A 17,805-nucleotide genomic window follows, 5' to 3' on the forward strand; every position below is an offset into this window, starting at 1 on the left:
CACCCAGTGCACGAATTCATGCACACATGGGGTCCCTCGGCCTGGCTGGTGATAGAGGCCTAGCAAGGGGCCGGCGGCCAGGGTGAGGGACCATGGGAAGTTGGCCAACTGGCGGGGGGGGCGCGGGGGAGCGTTGGATGGAACCTTGTCTTTTGGAGGTGCAGTATCCAAATCTATGTACACATACATAAGTCTGTGGGACTGTATCTCTATCCCCAAGTACTTAGCTCTGCATGAGTCCATAGCATCTAAGTCTATGTGGACACATTTAGCCCTGAAAGTTTACTGCTTGCATATACTCATCTGTAAGGTAGGTCTTTGTATGTCTATGTATGTATGTGTACATAATATATGTATGTGTGTGTGTCTGAATGTGAGTCTATGTGTCTATGTGTACCTATACATTCTTGTCTGTAAGCCCCTTTATCTGTGTCTAGATATTTCTATATTCATATTGCATGCCTTGATGTCCATCCATCTGTTCACCCACCTCTATTTGTATGCGTATGTTTGTGTGACCATCTTCATGTGTATGGGGGCATGTGTGTGCGTCTACATAAATCTGTCTGCATGAGAATGAATTTCTTTGGATGACTCTCTTGGTGAATACATCTGTGTGTCCATGTGCAGATGTTTATGTTGTTGAGTGAATGTGAGGATTCTATATGAATGAGAATTTTGTATGCATGTATGTACATGTATGTCTCTGTTCCTGTGTTTGTTCATGCATACTCATCTATGTTTGCATGTGTACATATGGCTATAGCCACAAATGTCTGTGCAAGTGCGTGTCAGTGCAGGTGTGTTGGACTCTGCTATTGTGGGTGCACATATTTCTATGTCTGCATGCACAGGTCAATAGACATGCATGCTTGTGTGTGTCTGTCTGCCTCTTGTTCATGTATATGTTTGTATATCTCTATCTCTACCTGTACATCCATGTATAATGTCTGTAAGTATATACAACTGTATGTTTCTACATACATCTGCACAAACTTCTGTGTCCATCTCTTTGTGAGTCTATATGGGTGTGGGTCTGTGTACCTCTCCCAGTGCACATGTCTGTGTCTCTGTGAATTTACCTGCTTTTCTATGCATATGTGTAACTTTGTATGCTTCTCTTGTGCCTCTGAGGGAATCTATGTGTGAGTGCCAATGTTTGCCTGTATATATCTTCTTGTAGGTCTTTAGGCTTGTGCCTATCTCTGTAGATATATGCCTCTTCATACGAAAGCATCTTTGATAAATCTATATCTATCTATCTATCTATCTATCTATCTATCTATCTATCTATCTACCAACTATTTACCTACCTATCTATAATGCATATCTAGCTCTATATGAAAGCATATCTCTCTAAATGTATATAACACTGTCTGTATGGTACATACATATAGAGATATCTTTATGGATCCACCTCTGTTTTGTCTGTATGTGCATGTATATGCCTCCATGTACCAGTAAATTTATGTGTGCACACCTCTGTGCTTGTGTGTTTCCCTATGTACATCCACACACATAAATATTCTCATGTGTGCCCCATGTGCATTTCCATACACGTGCATGTGTGCACATGCACATGTGCTCATGGTGAGCATGAACACTTAGGTTTCATATGCAGGTATGAGCATGCTTATGTATGTGTGTTTTAATGATAACAATGCCTCTGTGTGCATATGCATGTACCCTGGGAGCATGAAAATGCCACTAAGTACATGTCTAAAACACATGTATCTACCTATGAATGAATCACTGTTTCTGTGTTTGTGTAAATGTGTCTATGTCTCTGCAAATCAGTAAACACACACACACACCTATTTCGGCATATGAAGGATTCTATGCATGTGTATGGGTATATATGCACACATACAAACACATATGTGCCTGTGTGGGTTTGTGTATACTTGTGTACATTTATGCATAAATATCTGGGGGTGTCTCAGAATGTGCCTCATGAGCCTCCAGAAGCATCTTTATGTTTTCGTATTTGTGTATGTGTGTGCACCTGTGTTTTTGCATCTTTGAGGTTATGAATCAATAAACAGATTGTCTGGATGGCATATATACATCTCAGTGTGCTTCTCTGGTCTGTACAATGTGGAGTGTATATTTATAATTATATGTTGCCCTGTGTCTATACACAGAACTGTGGGCATTTGTGTGTTATTCTATATATTCATATGTGTATCCATGTATACATGAAATCACGCTTGTTGGGACTCTGGATGTTACGTTTGTATTGTAACAACAAATATCCTTGGTTGTGGCTTTAAGAATGTATGGTCTGTATGATTATGACACACCTGTGGGTCTATGTCAGTATGAACATCTGTGACACTGCATGTCTATATATATTCTGTTGTGTATGTTCTTGTCTATGATGAATATCTGTGTGTGTAGGTGTGAGCACTTTCTTCTGAACAGACTTCTGGTCATTTACACACCTGTTTTTTCTACAATACAGCCAGCCAGAATGGGGTCAAGATTTTCTTCCTATTCTTGAAGTAGCCAAGAAAATAGACATGAAAAGACAGCCTCCTTTAAAAAATATTGATTATTGAAGATGGTAAGTATGGCCTAAGTCAGTGGTTCTCAACCTTCTGGCCGTTTAAATACAGTTCCTCATGTTGTGACCCAACCATAAAATTATTTTCGTTGCTACTTCATAACTGTAATGTTGCTACTGTTATGAATCGTAATGTAAATATCTGATATGCAGGATGGTCTTAGGCGACCCCTGTGAAAGGGTTATTCGACCGCCAAAGGGGTCGAGACCCACAGATTGAGAACCGCTGGCCTAATGACATAGGATTTTTATAATCTGAACACAAAAAGCAGGTGGCTGCTCAGATCTTCAAATCCCACTGCCATGGTTGGAAAGCCTGGCATATACCTATCTTCCTTCCCATCTCTGGCCCTAGGTAGGGCCCACATACTGTTTCCTTCCACCTTCTGCTTCCTCAAGCATGCCTATTACCAAAGGCTCCAAACTTACTTCTACCTTCTTTCCTAGGAGACAGAAACCAGTGTCATCCCATTTATAAATGAGGACTAGGATCAGAGAGTTACAGTGCATTGTGTGTGTCACATGGCCAATTATTAGCAGAGGCAGAATTAAAAACCAGACATGACTAACACTGAATCCATATTCTGTCTCCTGTACCACTGACCATTTCTACTATCGTATGTGCCTAGATCCCAGCGCCAATAAGTGTTGGAGCCAAGCCTTGGAGCAGGCATGTCTGCTTCCAAAGACTGTTCTGAACCTTGATTCTTTGCAGAAATTGTCTCATTTAATTCTCAGAATGGCCCAAAAGGAAGTATTTCACTATGTTTACAAATGGGTATACAGACTCAAAAAAGTGAAGTCACTTGTCAAAGCTCTGTGTGAGCATGTCAGTTCTCAGTTCATATCCTATGGAGCAGCATATTGTTGAGGATTAAATGTGATAGAGTGTGGACCTCAGAAGTGAAGCTAAATGTTCCAGAGTGAGCATATATATTGTGTTGCCTTTCTTGGTCTTAGAGACTTTCTGAGTATTATGTAGTAATGCTTGGTATTATTAAGGATGTCTGTAAAGTTTGGGGCAAGTCTGCATGTTGTGGGATGAATGTGTGTTGTGGATTATGCCTCCCTGTGTATGTAGTAGTATCAGTGTGTGAGAATCATGGGAGTGAGTGCCAGTCTTCTGACCTAGTTTCTGGGTTAGGTAGCATGTCTTATTGTAGTGTTGTACGGTTCGGTGTTGTGGGGTGAGTCCAGTGAGATGAGGTGAGTCTGGTAGAGAAAATCTTTTTGTTACAGGGGAAGTCTTTGTGTTGTGGGTTGAATCTATGATTTGGGGGGGTGACGAGTCTTATGTTGTGGGGTGAGTCTGTCTGAAGGAAAGTGGATCTAGGTGTTATGAAGCAAATATACGAGTTGTATGATGTGTAAGTAAATTGTAGGTCCTGTGAATGAGTTTCTTGTGGTGTGAGACTATCAATAGTATGACTCATGTGTGCACTGTGAGGCTGTTCTCTACATTAAGGGAGGCATAGCTAGGGGGTGTAAGATAAAGCTGTGCATTGTGGGTTGGCTCTATGCATTATGGGCCCTGTGGGTGCTGAGCATCTGGTTTGGAGTGACTGTGCTTTGTGGGAGTGATTTTAGTGTTGTGTATTTTATGACTGTGATTTTTAGATATACTGTCAGGGAAATCTATGGATTGTGGAACATGTCCTCACATTGTAGGGCATGTCTAGATATTGTGGTCTATACATGGCAGTCTGTACATTGTGGGATATATTATGAATTGATGGGATGAGACTGTGTGTCAAGGGTTGATTCTAGAGATTCTATAGTAAATCACTGTGTCATAGGGGCAATCTTTGTATTTTAGTGTATGTCTTTGCTTTGTGGGAAATCTATGTGAATTTTTAAAATGTGTTTTAAAAGTCTGTTGTGTGTGGGGCTGTGCCATAGTATGGCATTTCAGCAGGTTGTGGTCCACTGTTGTGCATTAAGGTGCAAGCCTGCATTATGTAACCTAATTCTGGTTGTTGTATTGGATGTGTCCTGGTGTTGTCAAGAGAGTGTGGGTTATTAGGGGCAAGTGTAGATGTGAGAGAGCTTGTATTTGTTATGCGGGATCACTCTGTGTAGAGTAAGACATATCTGTTTTATGGTATAATTCTGTGTTATGTGGTATGCCAGTGTGTAACTGAGCATGTCTTGAGTTTTGGGCCTTTATGTTGGGTGATGATTTTTGTGTGGGGTGAGTTTGTGTTGCAGGGCATGGCTGTGAATCATAGGGTATGTCTCTCAATAGTGTGGGGCAAGTCTGTATATCATGAGGCTTGTCTATAGTAATGTGGGTCATGTATTGATTTTGTGGCGTGATGATACAATGATGCTTTGTGTATGTAGGAGAGTCTGAGTATGGAGGAGCATGCTAGTGCATTGTGGAAAAAACTTTATATGAGTTAAGTTTGTATGTTGTGATTTGATTCTAGGTGATTTGGAGTAATAGTGTCAATAATAAAAGTTAAAAAATGAATTTGCATTTGGAGAAATTCTGAGCATGATGTGGTCATTCTGGGACTGTTTGGGAGTATCTATGTATTTTCAAGAGATTTTGTACATTGTAGGATGCATCTTTTCATTGGAATTTTTACCAAGGTGTTGTGGGGGTAAGTATGTGCACCATGGACTGTGTCTAGGTTGTAGGTCATGTGTGACTTTTGGTGTAAGGTTGTATGGTAAAGCATTTCTGGTGAAGAACATAAGTGTGCACTATGGAGTCTGCTTTCATCCTGTGGGGCAAGCCTGTGTGTCCTACGGCAATTTTGGGTGTTGGAAACACAAGTTTGCTTTGTAGGGTATTTGCCTTGTGGAGAGATCATGTCTGTGTTGGGGTGAATCTGTGTAACAGAATGAAATTTTGTGTTTGTGGTAAAAATATTTCTGTCATAGGGTATATCTGTCTATAGTAAGACAGCTATGTGAATATATTGTGGAGCTAATTTATGCATTATAAGACATGTGTTAGTGGCTACACTAAATTCTGGAGTGTGGCTGGATGTCTGTGGTCAATTCTTACTATAGTGGGGTGAGTTTACATTGTAGAGTAAGGCTGTACATTATAAGGAGATTTTTGCATTGTGGAACTTACCTCTATGTTATAGGGAATATCTCAATATTATGGGGTAAGTCTGGGCATTGTGGGGCAAGCTTATTCATTGTAAGTGCATTGTAAGTATTATGAGGCGTTTCTGTATATATGGTGTAAGACTGAGTTTTGGTGCAAACCTATATGTAATACTAATATTGGATGACTTATGGAGCAAGTCTTGGCATTTTTTGGAGAATTTTTGACTTGTGAGATAAATTTGTGCATTGTGATGCAATTCCATGTGCTGTTATGGTAGTCTTATGTCATGGAGGATGTGTGACAGCCCAAGTTGGTCTAGATATTGAGAGGTGAGTGTAGAGTTATGGAAGAAACTGGGCATTGTAAGGCTCATATGCATGTTGTGGATTGTATCTTGGTGTTGTGCTACATGTTTCTGTGTTTGGAGGCATATCTGGTGGTTGTGGTGTACTCTGAATTATTTGCTTTGTGAATGAGTCTCTGCATTATGTGATAACCCTGTTTGTAGGGGTGAAAGTCTATGAATTGTAGGATAAATTTGGAAGTTGTGTAAAATTCTACACATTGTGGGGCAAATCTATTTTTCTGTGGCATGTTTTAGAGCTACTGGATAAGTCTATACTGGTGGAGGAGGGGGTGAGTCTATGTGTTTGAGGATGTGACCAGATATTAATTGGTCCATTCATTATTGAGTGTATGTTTTTAGAAATGTTTGTAAGTTGTTATGCAATACTGTGTGTTTCTGGGGAGTCTATCTTATGAAGCATATTTGTGTATTGTGGGATGTATTGTGGTGTATATAGGCGTTGTGGGGGAAGCTGTGTGTTTTGGAATGAATGTGGGTTTTTTTTGCAATTTGGGGTACTATGAAATGCATTTGGACATTGCATGGAGAAGTCTGTAATGTTATTGCATTCTGTGCATTGTTTTGGGAGTGTCTAAGTTGTGACTGGTGCCTGCACATTGTAATGTGTGTCTGGGCATTGTGGGACAAATGTGAGTTGTGAATTGATTCTATGTGAGGGTTAATGTATGTGTTATGCTTTGTTTCATGTGGGGTGAGTTTTGTGTATTTTGGGCTCAGTGTGTGTTTGGTACAAACTTGGGAATTCTGTGGTGTGTGGTGGGGTGAATCATTGTCTGAGGTAGGTCTGTGAGTTGTTGGTCTTAGTTGTGCATTATGATGCAATTCTATACATTGTAGGACAACTAAAAACTTGTAAGCTGAATTTGAGTGCTGTTGTTTCTTTCTATCCATTGCAGGGCAACCATAAGCTTGGTAAGGGTGTTCCTATGGGACATGTTTTCATGTTATATTATGATTTTGAAGCTATTTTTAGAGCCTGCTTATTGTACTGCGAGTTTGAGACTCCGGGTCCAATCTGTCTGTTTTGGTACAAGTCTGGAATTTGTGAAGCTAGTGCAGTGTGAGGCAAAGTATGTGTTAAGCTAATTTATTCCTTGAATAGTGAGCTGACAGGCTGAAATGGAATCCTCTGTGTTGTGCAAGGGGGTCTACATCTGGGGGCAAGTCTCTATATTGTAGAGTGTTTATACATGTTATACATGTAGTGCAGGAGTGTGCACTGCTTGGGCAAATTTATGCACCAAGGGGTGAGTGAACTGTAAGACAGTTCTATATATTGTAGGACAGATTGTGTATTGTGATGCTATTCTATGCCTTCTTGGAAGAGGTGGTTACATGTTGTCATTGACCATAGTGTTCTAGAGTCAGTCTTTGTGCTGAGAGATGTGTGTGTGTGTGTGTGTGTGTGTGTGTGTGTGTGTGTGTGTGTGTGAGATTTGTGTTTACTCTGAGTATTTTGTGGCACATCCATGTGTTATGAGTTGACCTTATACAACATGTGGGGAATCTGTATGCTCTGGGGTTGTTTTGTGTACTTTGGTGTGGGTCTGAGCGGTGGGCAGTGTCTTGGCACTGCATCTAGGAATTGTAAAGGAAGTCTAGATGACCGTGTATGGGAAGAGATGTGTGTTGGAGCATGTTTCTGTACTGTAGGAAGAGTCTTGTGACATGAGATGTGTCTCCCCATTATGACTTGATACTGTGCATTGTGGGTCATATTGACACTTTGGGATATGATTCTGTGCTTTCTAGGAAGAGTCTGAGTTGTGCATTTGTGACTGTGCATTGGCCTTTTTACAATGTATGTTGTACAATGGGCTCACAGTTGGCGGGATGAGTCTGAGTAGAGGGCTGTGGATAGGCATTGCAGAATTTGTCTTTGTGTGGCAGAACAGGTCTAGGTGTTTTGTTGCTTCTATTTTCTCTATAAGCCAGGTGTTCGCACTGAAAGGTGATGGCGTGTTGGAGGCACTTCTCTGTTGTAGGGCATGTCTGTGCACTGTGGTGCAGCTATATGCTTTTGAGGCAAGTTTGTGTGCTATGCATTTCGGTCTGTGCTTTAATAGTATGAAGTCTCTGAGTATTGTGGGTTGTGATTCTGAATGTTATGGTATATGTCTTTGCATCCTAGGAAATGCCATTGTGTTTTGGGACAACTCTATGGATTGTGGTATTGGATCAAACTGAGTGGGATAAACCAGTGCTTTATGGAATAAGTCAGTGGATGATTGTGTTTATGAGACACGTTTGTATTTCATATGAGGTATTTTCACATCTGTCTGGATTGAGGTTAATGACTATGCAGCATATGGTGTGTCCAGGTATGGTTGGCCAAGTCAGGGTGTTGTGGGTGCATATCTATGCATTATGGGCCTCTTCAGTGGTGGGGAAGTAGAGGGAAATACTGTACAGTAAACTTGGGTATTGGTTCTAGTGTTTTCATTGTGGAGCGATTGTGTCTGTTGTGGAGAAAATCAGTTTTGTAGAGTGAGTCTGTGCATTGTGATTCCAACCCATGCATGTTAGCAGAGTCTGTGTGTTGCACGGTATATCTCTTGTTAAGAGAGGTCTATGCATTATGGGTTTTATCTGTGTTTTGTTGGGGCTTATACTTGGTATTTGTGGGCCTTGACTTTGCTGCATGATGTATGTACATTGTGTGACAGTCTGGGCTTTGTGGGGCATATCTTAGCATTGTGTTATTATCTTGTGCATTATGGTTTAAGCTTGTGGGTAGTGGTTGTGCCCATACTTTGAGAGGCATGTCTGTTTGTTGTGTGTAATATTTGTGGGTTGTAAGGTGATCTGTGAGCAGTGAGTTGACTCTGGATGTTCTAATGTGAGTGTGGGCAATGCAGACAGAGAGTTGCGTTGTGGGAGATGTTTATTCATTATGAGGCATGTCTGTAGATTGTAAGATAAGCCTGTGGTTGTATTTGAGTTCTATGGGTCCTGTATATCTACTACGGATCTGTATAGGGACAGCTGAAGATGCTTGGGGCATTGGCATTGTGATATAATTCTGTTCCCTTGGGGGCTTTGGGTTGTGTAGATGCCTGTTCATTGTAAATTATGTCCAGGTATTATGAGGATAGACTGTGTACAGTGGGACAAGATGGCTTGTTGTGATGCTATTTGCTACATAGTTGGAGGAGTCTGCACTGGGTCTGTACATTATAGGGCACGTTGAGGTATGTATCAGGTCTGTATATTACAGGGTTGTTGTTTTTTTGTATTTTGTAAGACAAGTCTTGGTATTGTGAAATGAAGGTTTTTACTGGGTTGATTCTAGATGTTTTGGGTTAAGCCTTCACTGTGTGGAGCTGATGATGTGTATTGTGTGCCCTATTGCGTGTGTCTACTTTGTCAGTGACTTTGTACATTGAAGATTACATTTGTGTGGAATAGGCCAATCTATGTAGTATGGGACTAGTATGTGTGCTGTGGAGCAAGTCTGGATCTTGTGGAAGATTACCTGCATTATGGGGCAAGTTGGTGCACTGTGGGCAATTTGGGGTGTACAGGTAATTTTTGTGGGTTTTGATAGGGATGGTGTGATACAATCCTGTGTGTTGAAGAAGTCTATGCCTTGTAGATTGTTTCTAGGGCACTGTACTTAAAGTAAGTGTTTTATGTTGTGTGGCCAATGTAATCTGTGGTGAGCCAGTGTACTGTCAAGCATAATATATATAGGATAGGGTGCAGTTAATGGAATGAGTCTTTGCATGAATGTTTCTGTATAACAGGTATGTTTGTTCATTGCAATGTGTGTGTAGGTGTTGAGTGTGAGTCTAGGTGTTGCAGAGACTGTGTGGCACTTGCTTATTGTGAGATAAGTGTAGTCAACATGGGAATTGTAAGGAAAGAATGGTAAAAGTATGAGCTGTGAGGTAATTGTTTGCTTTATGGGGGTATACTCTTTGCTGGGGGTAAATTCTAATTATTTTAGGTTGAGTCTTACCATTATGGTCCCATTCCACATGTAGAAACAACAATAACAGCAACAACAACAAGATCAATTAATATGGATAACACCTATGCCAGGCACTGTTCTAAATACTTCATAAGGCATTCACTCATTTATTCCTCTTAATAACTCTAAAAGTACCATTATTATTCCCAATTTCAACTGAGGAAAATAAGGCACAGAGAGGTTAAGAAACCTTTCAAAGTTCACACAATTAGTAAATACTACATGTGAGATTAGTGTAAGCTTTTAACCACAATCTGTACTGCCCCTTTGTTTTGGGGTGCTGTGCATATCTTTAGGTATGTCTCGGCCTCATGAGCTATGTTTAGGTGATGAGATACTGATATTTGCAATGTGTGGGAAGACTTTCTATTGTGACCAACACTGTAAGTTGTGTCAAGCCTCTGCTTTCAAGAAAAGATGTGTGGTGATGTGGTTCTGTGAGCTGTTGGAGAATTTTGTGTTTATAAGAATACTTATTTTGAAAGGTATGTTTCCTTGTTGTGAGTCTAGAACCTGGATTATGGCATGTCTCTGTGCCTTATGGAATGAGTCTGGGTATTGCTGTCTGGGTCTGTGCTTTATAGATGTAGGTAGATTGTGATGAAATTCTGTTAGTTATCAGGGAACCATGTTTGCTGTGGGAAATGTGTATATGTTATAGGGATCTCCAGGTATTCTGAGGATAATTGCTACATTAGGGGGTGCATTGTAGAATGACTCTGTTGTTGTAGGGTAAAAGGTGCATATGTGTGTTGATGTGGAGTATGTCTGTGCATTTTGGGTCTGTTTGTGCCCATGAAAAGTGTTTTTGTGTTATGGGGCATGTCTGTGAATTGGAGGCCAATGAGCATTTGAGGGAGGGATGAGTTTGTACATTGTGGAGTGAGGGTGCATATTCTGTGATGCTGAACACTGTGAAGCTTCTCTGTACATATTAACATACCTCTGGGTATCTTGGGAGATGTGATAAGTGTCATGGAGTATTCTTTGTATTCCTGAAACAAACCTTAGTTTATGGGGAAAGGCCTTAGGTTGAGGATTTAGTCTGTTTGTTATAATACGGTCCCAGTCATTGTACAGGGTATGTCTGTACCTGCTAAGCTATTTTGTAGCAAGTTGATGTACTGTAGAGCCTGTCTACATGTCTTTGGATGAGTCTGTCTATTGTGGCAGTCCGCATCATGGGCAGCCCTGAATTATTGGGTGAGACTGTGTGTTGGAGGATGAGTCAGTATCATGGTACAAGTGTTATAAATTCAGGAGCATGTTTGTGGATAGTAGATATGTCCACATATTATGTGACAAAAATTAGTGTGTGGTAGGATGTATTTGTATAATATAGGGCTTATTGCTGAGTTGCAGGATATATGTATATATGTGTGTGCTGTGTTGTGAGCTTGTGTCTTGTGGGATGTGGCTGGATATTGTGCATGGAGCCTGGAAATTGTGGAATGAGTCTGTGTATTATGGAGCAAGGCTGTGAAATTTTTAGCAAATTTTTAAATTGTGGTGCAGTTCAGTATATTGTGAGTGACATCTGGTTTAGGGTTATGTTTGTGTTCTGTATGGTGTATGGGTGTTGTGGTGGGGTGTCTGTATGCAGTAAGGTGTTTCTAGATGTTCTGTATCATGTGGTGAATCTTTCTGCTATCACATGATTCTAGGTATTTGAGGTAGGCCCTTTTCTCTTTAATAGTAATGGTGGTGGTGGGGTGACAGTAATAGTTGTAATAGTTCCTATGTGCCAGGAACTGCACTAAGTACTTAACATATCTTATTTAACACAAAACAACCCTTTTGACTAGATGCTATTGTTATTACTGTTCTACAGATGAGCAAACTAAAACACAGAGATATATACTTACCCAAGGTGATACAATTAGAAAGGAATGAAACCTGGATTCAAACCTAGGTAGTAGGGGTCCAGAGGCCTTACCCTTAACCATACACAAGCTGTGTATATGTTGTAGGCAAGAGTTGTAGTTCAACAGTATGATAAAGCATGTCTGCAAACTATGATGAAGCTCTTTGCATTGCATGGTAATGTGTATTGTGTGTCTGCACACTGGGGAATGTTTATGTGCATTGCAGGGTTTCCATTTTAAAGTAAGTCTGTGTTGTGATACAATTCTGCACATTGCAGAAGTTTATATTTACAGGCATGCCTGTGAATTTTTAGTGTTGTGGGGGCGATTGTGTTTTGAGGCTAGTCAAGTCTATGTCCCAAAGGGTTTGCCTGTACATTTAAGGTGAGTCTCGGTGTTCAGTGGTGCTTGTGTGTGTTGTGGAGCAAGTATGTTGTTGATGGAAGAATCTATGCATTTTGATGGAATTCTGTGCATGGTTGGGCATATTGTGTTTATGGGCAGCAATGTGAATAGGGACACAGTCTATGCGCTTTGAGGTAAATGTGGCAGTTGTAGAGCAAATGGTTGCAGGTGTTTTGGAATATGTGTTTACACTGTGTAATCACCATAAGGAGTATCATTTTTGTGAAATGAATTTGTATGGCAAGTGTGTGTTGTGAAACAATTCTATGCATTGTAAGAGTGGAGTTTGTATGTATGTTTGCATGGGATAGGTTGCATCTATGTTGTCAGATGAGTGATGGTATTATAGATCACGTCTGTGACTGTGCCCTGAAGGGCATATCTGAATACTTTGGGGATAGATTAGGTTCTACTGTGGCAGGATTGTGTCTGTTGTCAAACAAGACTGCCCATCAAAGGACCAATCTGCATGTTGTGATGTGCATTGTGAGGTGTGGCTACTGCAGTTTGTCTGAAGAATTTGGGATGTGTTTTGTTGTGACAGGGCCACAGTGCGCATTGCATAGTAACTGTATGGTTGGTAAAGGCTTGGATATTGTTGGTCAAATTAGTGCACCATGGAGCTAGTATTTGCAATGTATGACAACTGTGCTTGTTGTGAAGTAAATTGATGTACTGAAGGACAACTTTGTGTGTTGTGTCACAACCTGTACATCATGAGGGATATGTGCTGTAAGATGTACTGTTGTATCTCTGTGCAATGGGATGAGCTTGTCAAAGTGCTGTGTGAAGAGTCTCCATGCTATGGGTTTAATCTGTGTGCCATGGGCTAAATCCTAAAGCTGTGGAGCAAGTCTGTGTCTTGGGGAGAGGCTGTGCATCCTGGGGCCAGTCTGTCTGAGGTGAGGAGGGTCTATGTGTCATGGAGAGGGCCTGTGTCCTGTGAAGACAGTTTGTGTTTAAGGTGTGTTTATATACACTGTAGAGAGAGTCTGTGGACTGTGAGGCATCTCAAGGAGTCTGTGTCATAACTCTTCAAGCTTTACAGGTGTCTATATGCTGTGGGATGGAGTCTGTGCGCTCTGGTGAAGGTCAATGTGATGTGTGGGGAGTGTGTGCTCTGAGGAAAATCTCAACTATGGGTTTAGTCGGTGGGGCATTGGGAGAATATGTGCAGTCTGTTTCCTGTGCTCACATTACTATGAATTTCCTTGGGCCCCTGAGGATGTAAGTAACGTGAAACATTTGGAAGACTTCATGGTCACTGGTGGCCATACTGAGAAGAGGTAATTTGGGAGGAAGAAAAAGGAAGTGGCTCAAAGCCTTCCAAGGATTAAAAATATTCAATGCTGTATATACAATCATGATGGCAGTTTAGCCCAGAAAAACTGACATCATGATTGCAGAATAACTCCTTTAGTGACTCTGGTCCCAAAGACCCCCCCTTTTCCTTCCCAGCTGCATTCCGCCACTGCAAAGGAAGGAATGTGGACGCTCTGGCAAGCTGCTGTTGCCAGGGAAACCAGCCTCTAGATACAAACAAATCACAGCCTAATGCGCAAGTCAAGAAATTACTGGAGCTGTGGTAACGAGCTAAAGAGCCCCCTGCAGTAAGGGTAGGCAAGCCATCCTCCCATCCCTGCTCCTTTGTTTTGTTTCAAAATCAGTAAAGGTTAGATAGAGGCCAGTTCAGAAGTCAATAGAGAAATAAGTATGTGTTGGAGATGGGGGTGGAGGGTCAACAGTGAGTGGCAGATGATTTTAATAGTCAAATATTTTTGTGAGCACACAACCCATTTTCCACTAAAAAACTCAATGTTTTATGCTTGAGCCTTCTACCTGCAGTGAAGAGATGAATCATTGGAGTGTGTCCTTATCTACAACACATGGTGACAATGGTGGCATGGATTGGGACTCACCCTAACCTCTTTAAACCCTAGATCAGAATACTGACAACAACAGGCTGGCCAACATTATTTCTGCTTCTCATACACTTCTTACATTTCCCTCTTATAGCATTTTAGAAAATTCCAGAAACTGAGTCCAGACAGCTTTAATTCTCCAAGCATCTGAGGAGTAGAAAAAGAGGTTGACTCTACATCAGAGAAGCATGGATCATATGCTCAAAACTCAGAGGGAAGATAGGGGAGAGTGGGGGTGAGGGGGAGAGATCAACCAAAGGACTTATATGCATGCATATAAGCATAAGCGATGGATGTGGACAACAGGGGGTGAGGGTGAGGGCAGGATTGGGGGGATGAGGGGACATTGGGGCGATAAGGACACATTTGTAATATCTTAATCAATAAAGGGAAAAATTAAAAAGAAAAAAAAGAAAAAGAGGTTGAAGGAAGAACCTTAGGAGTAACACTAACCCAAGGGGTATTTTTTTGAACACGAAATTAGAATTCAGGTGTGTCTAAGAGGAGTAGCACGTCTGGATCAGTGGTTTATATATTCAGATTTCTCAATTTTAATTTGTAAACAAACATCTGATAAAAATAAAAATTTTGAATAATTAATTTTAAAATCCTGTTTGAAAACATCTGCCTGAAACTGAATGTGCCTAGAATTCTTGAAGAGCATAAGCATGACCATGACACTTTGGAATGCTTTCAGAAGCTGCTAAGAAGGTAGGAGTGCTATTGTGGAATGTAACCACATTAGGTAGAAAGAAAATGGCTGACCTGTGGAAAGTTACACCCTACCTAACAAGAGAACAGTTGTTGCCACTTCAAATCAGTGGAAGAAGGCTGGATTATTCAATAAATGATGCAGAAACAATTGGTGACCTATTTGAAAAAAAAATAACAACACAAAATTAGACCCTACTTCCAAACATATACCAAAATAAATTCAGATAATTAAATTGTAGAAAATGAAACAATTAAATGACTAGGGAAAAATACAGGTGAATATACTCATCAAATGAAAGAATAAATCACAAAAACCAACATTTACTAGTTGTGAATAATTAAAAATGTACACCAATGACATGTAAAAATAAGCCCACCATAAATGATAAAAAAGTCAACAGGCAAAAAAACAACTGGAAAATAATGTTTGTATCACATATGATAAATGAATTAGGCAATATGTATGCGGTTGGGGGTAGGGGAAGAAACAAATTGGTTCATACCATTAGATCCAGAAATTCCACATCTAAAAATTTATCCTAAGGAAAAAACAGAAAAGCACAAATATATTTATATGGAAAGATATTCCTTAAGTTACAATAGCAAAAATTGTACATATACATAAACACTCAATAATTGGACAATTAGTGGGACACCTATATGATTGAAAACTATGCCTCCACAAAATATCACATTCTTATGGAATATTTAAAAATATGGGGAATTTCTTTCAATATGTTATTTTATGTTTAAAACAGGTTGAAAACTATATGTACCTATGGTTTTCATTTTATATATAAACACATTTACTATACATTTATTTGCATGCATTCACTGAAGAGAGACTGACAGTATGTTAATAGTAATTATCTCTACATTATAGAATTATGGGTAATTTTTATAGTCATTTTTGATTTTTCCAAATATTCTGCAATGACTATATGAGATTTTTATGACTAAAGGAGAAAGCATTTTTAACAAGATATTTTAATAAGTGTTATAAAAGCGGTGGAAGCACAGAAAGAAAGTCTTAGAATGAAGACAATAAAAAGCAAAGACTAAATGTACTAATGTACACTGACAGAGCATCAGGCAAAACAAACTTACTATGTACTACATACAAATTATGGTATTTGCATGTTAGTTGGTACGGAATTTCTTATACAAGATGGACTCCTGGAAAATTTTCTTCACTACACCAGAGAATGGTCACATGTCCCTGGATGCGTCAGTCATTCTCTTTGCCGCAGTGCTCTGTTCAACACTGCCTCTCTTTGCCTTCAACACACTCTCCCCCTTTCCCCCTGCAAAATATGCTACCAGCAGACATTTTCAGACTGAAAAAATGGTCCATCTTGTGGACTTTCTTTGAAGCTTTTTCATTCTTATTTTTCCTACTGGATTGATGCTTTGTCATCTAGCTTGAAAATTTATGTATCTTTTTTCTCCTTTCTTCCTGTTGAAGTGTCAAAACAATCTGAATTTCAAAGGAATGAAAAACCACCACTTTAACTATTTTTTCTTTTTCTTTTGCAGAAATAGATCTATGAAAGCAAATTTCATGGAAGAGGAAACATAATACACATTTTCAAAAACATACAAAACAGCTTTGTTGATAGGAATCTCTGCTATCCTTCTTACATCCCTTTTCAAAGAAAGGAATACTAAGAAGATTCTATCTTTACTGTACAAATTGACCCCCATAAATACGAATGAATCATTCTCAAAATATAGTTACAGTCGCAAGGTTCATTATTTATTTTTCATGATTTTTCATCCCAAAACCAAATTTTGATCTTCCCCATTCAACACACATTCATCGCGCACATGAAGTAATTAATCTGAACATTAATTACAGGCTGCCCTCCTTCTTATTTTCTCTCTTGTACAGATATCCAGTGACATCATTTTCTTAATTAAAAAAAGAAAGAAACAATATCCTTTTCCTCATTGCAAAATAACATTGTTTCTCGTGCTTTCTCCACACTGTGAAGGGAAATCAGATCTGAGAACATCTAGAATCACAACCCATTTTTGTCAGGTCTAATCCAAACATAGTAAAGCAGAAATACCGTTCCGAATTCAATTTCTCATTTTAGTGACATCTTCGTCAAGTCTTATTTTGGGAAGTATCTTACCAGAATCACAAGGAGGAAGTTTCTATATTTTCTTCCAACAACTCACCATTTAAGACACAAGCTTTAAACTAGAAAAGTGACCGTGAAATATTTAGACTATAATTAAGCCATTTTTCAAGTGCTACTGATTAGAATTCGAAATTCCTACACAGTTTAGTATTATTCTATTCCATTAAAACATGTCACTTGCTTTAGAAAGCATATTTTGGGTATCTAATTTACAGAAGATTGTTCAGCTACTTACCAGCAGCATGCGCTTTGCCTCTGCACCAGCTCCCGGGCTATAGCACTGAAAAAGTGTGGGGGGGAGGGGCAGCCAGTCACTTGAAAATGGGTTGTGCTTTGAAGAAGGGATAATCTCTATGGAAAGAAATGAAATTCCTTGGGATTAGCCTCAAAATTCCTCCAAAAACATAAAATCATATTAAGCACTACACACTAAAAAGTACATGCTCATCAAAGGACAGATTTTAATAGCTAAGCCTCTGATCCAAATCACACTTAAATTGCCTTGATTTCCAGTGGAACCCCTACAATGCCATGGGCTTTTGGCTCTCCCGTCTCCTAGCAACAGTCTCATTAATGGTGTTTTTTCTGCAGTGGTCCTACTACCCATCAGACAAGTACTAGTCTCTCTCTGGTAGTGAGCATTGCCATTTTGTTGTTCGGTGTGTGTTTTTTCTCTAAGTAAGTAATACAGAGAGTCAGGCATTCAATAACATTTCTCCAGAAGATGTTGGTTTCAAATGACATTCCATTCAAATGACATACATTGTTCTTGTTCCTTC

At 39.7% G+C, this 17,805-nt stretch overlaps 1 long non-coding RNA gene across 5 annotated transcripts in view; it reads right to left on the minus strand.

Annotated features, from left to right (window-relative positions):
- LOC102752855 overlaps window positions 1-17,315 on the minus strand; it is a 54,824-nt gene extending 37,509 nt beyond the window's left edge. For 2 of the 5 annotated variants that reach the window (XR_001514277.1, XR_001514273.1), the window contains exons 1-3: window positions 17,262-17,315; window positions 15,383-15,418; window positions 14,931-15,035 (exon numbers count right to left, since the gene is read on the minus strand). This is a non-coding gene — a long non-coding RNA (uncharacterized LOC102752855). Of the gene's footprint in view, window positions 1-2,893; window positions 3,010-14,930; window positions 15,036-15,382; window positions 15,419-17,261 lie in introns of all 5 variants that reach the window. The other 3 variants (XR_001514276.1, XR_001514274.1, XR_001514275.1) reach the window with 3 other exon arrangements.
- Window positions 17,316-17,805: the final 490 nt, after the last annotated feature.

This window comes from Myotis davidii, unplaced genomic scaffold (assembly GCF_000327345.1).
Source record: "Myotis davidii unplaced genomic scaffold, ASM32734v1 scaffold460, whole genome shotgun sequence".
Classification (NCBI taxonomy): domain Eukaryota; kingdom Metazoa; phylum Chordata; class Mammalia; order Chiroptera; family Vespertilionidae; genus Myotis; species Myotis davidii.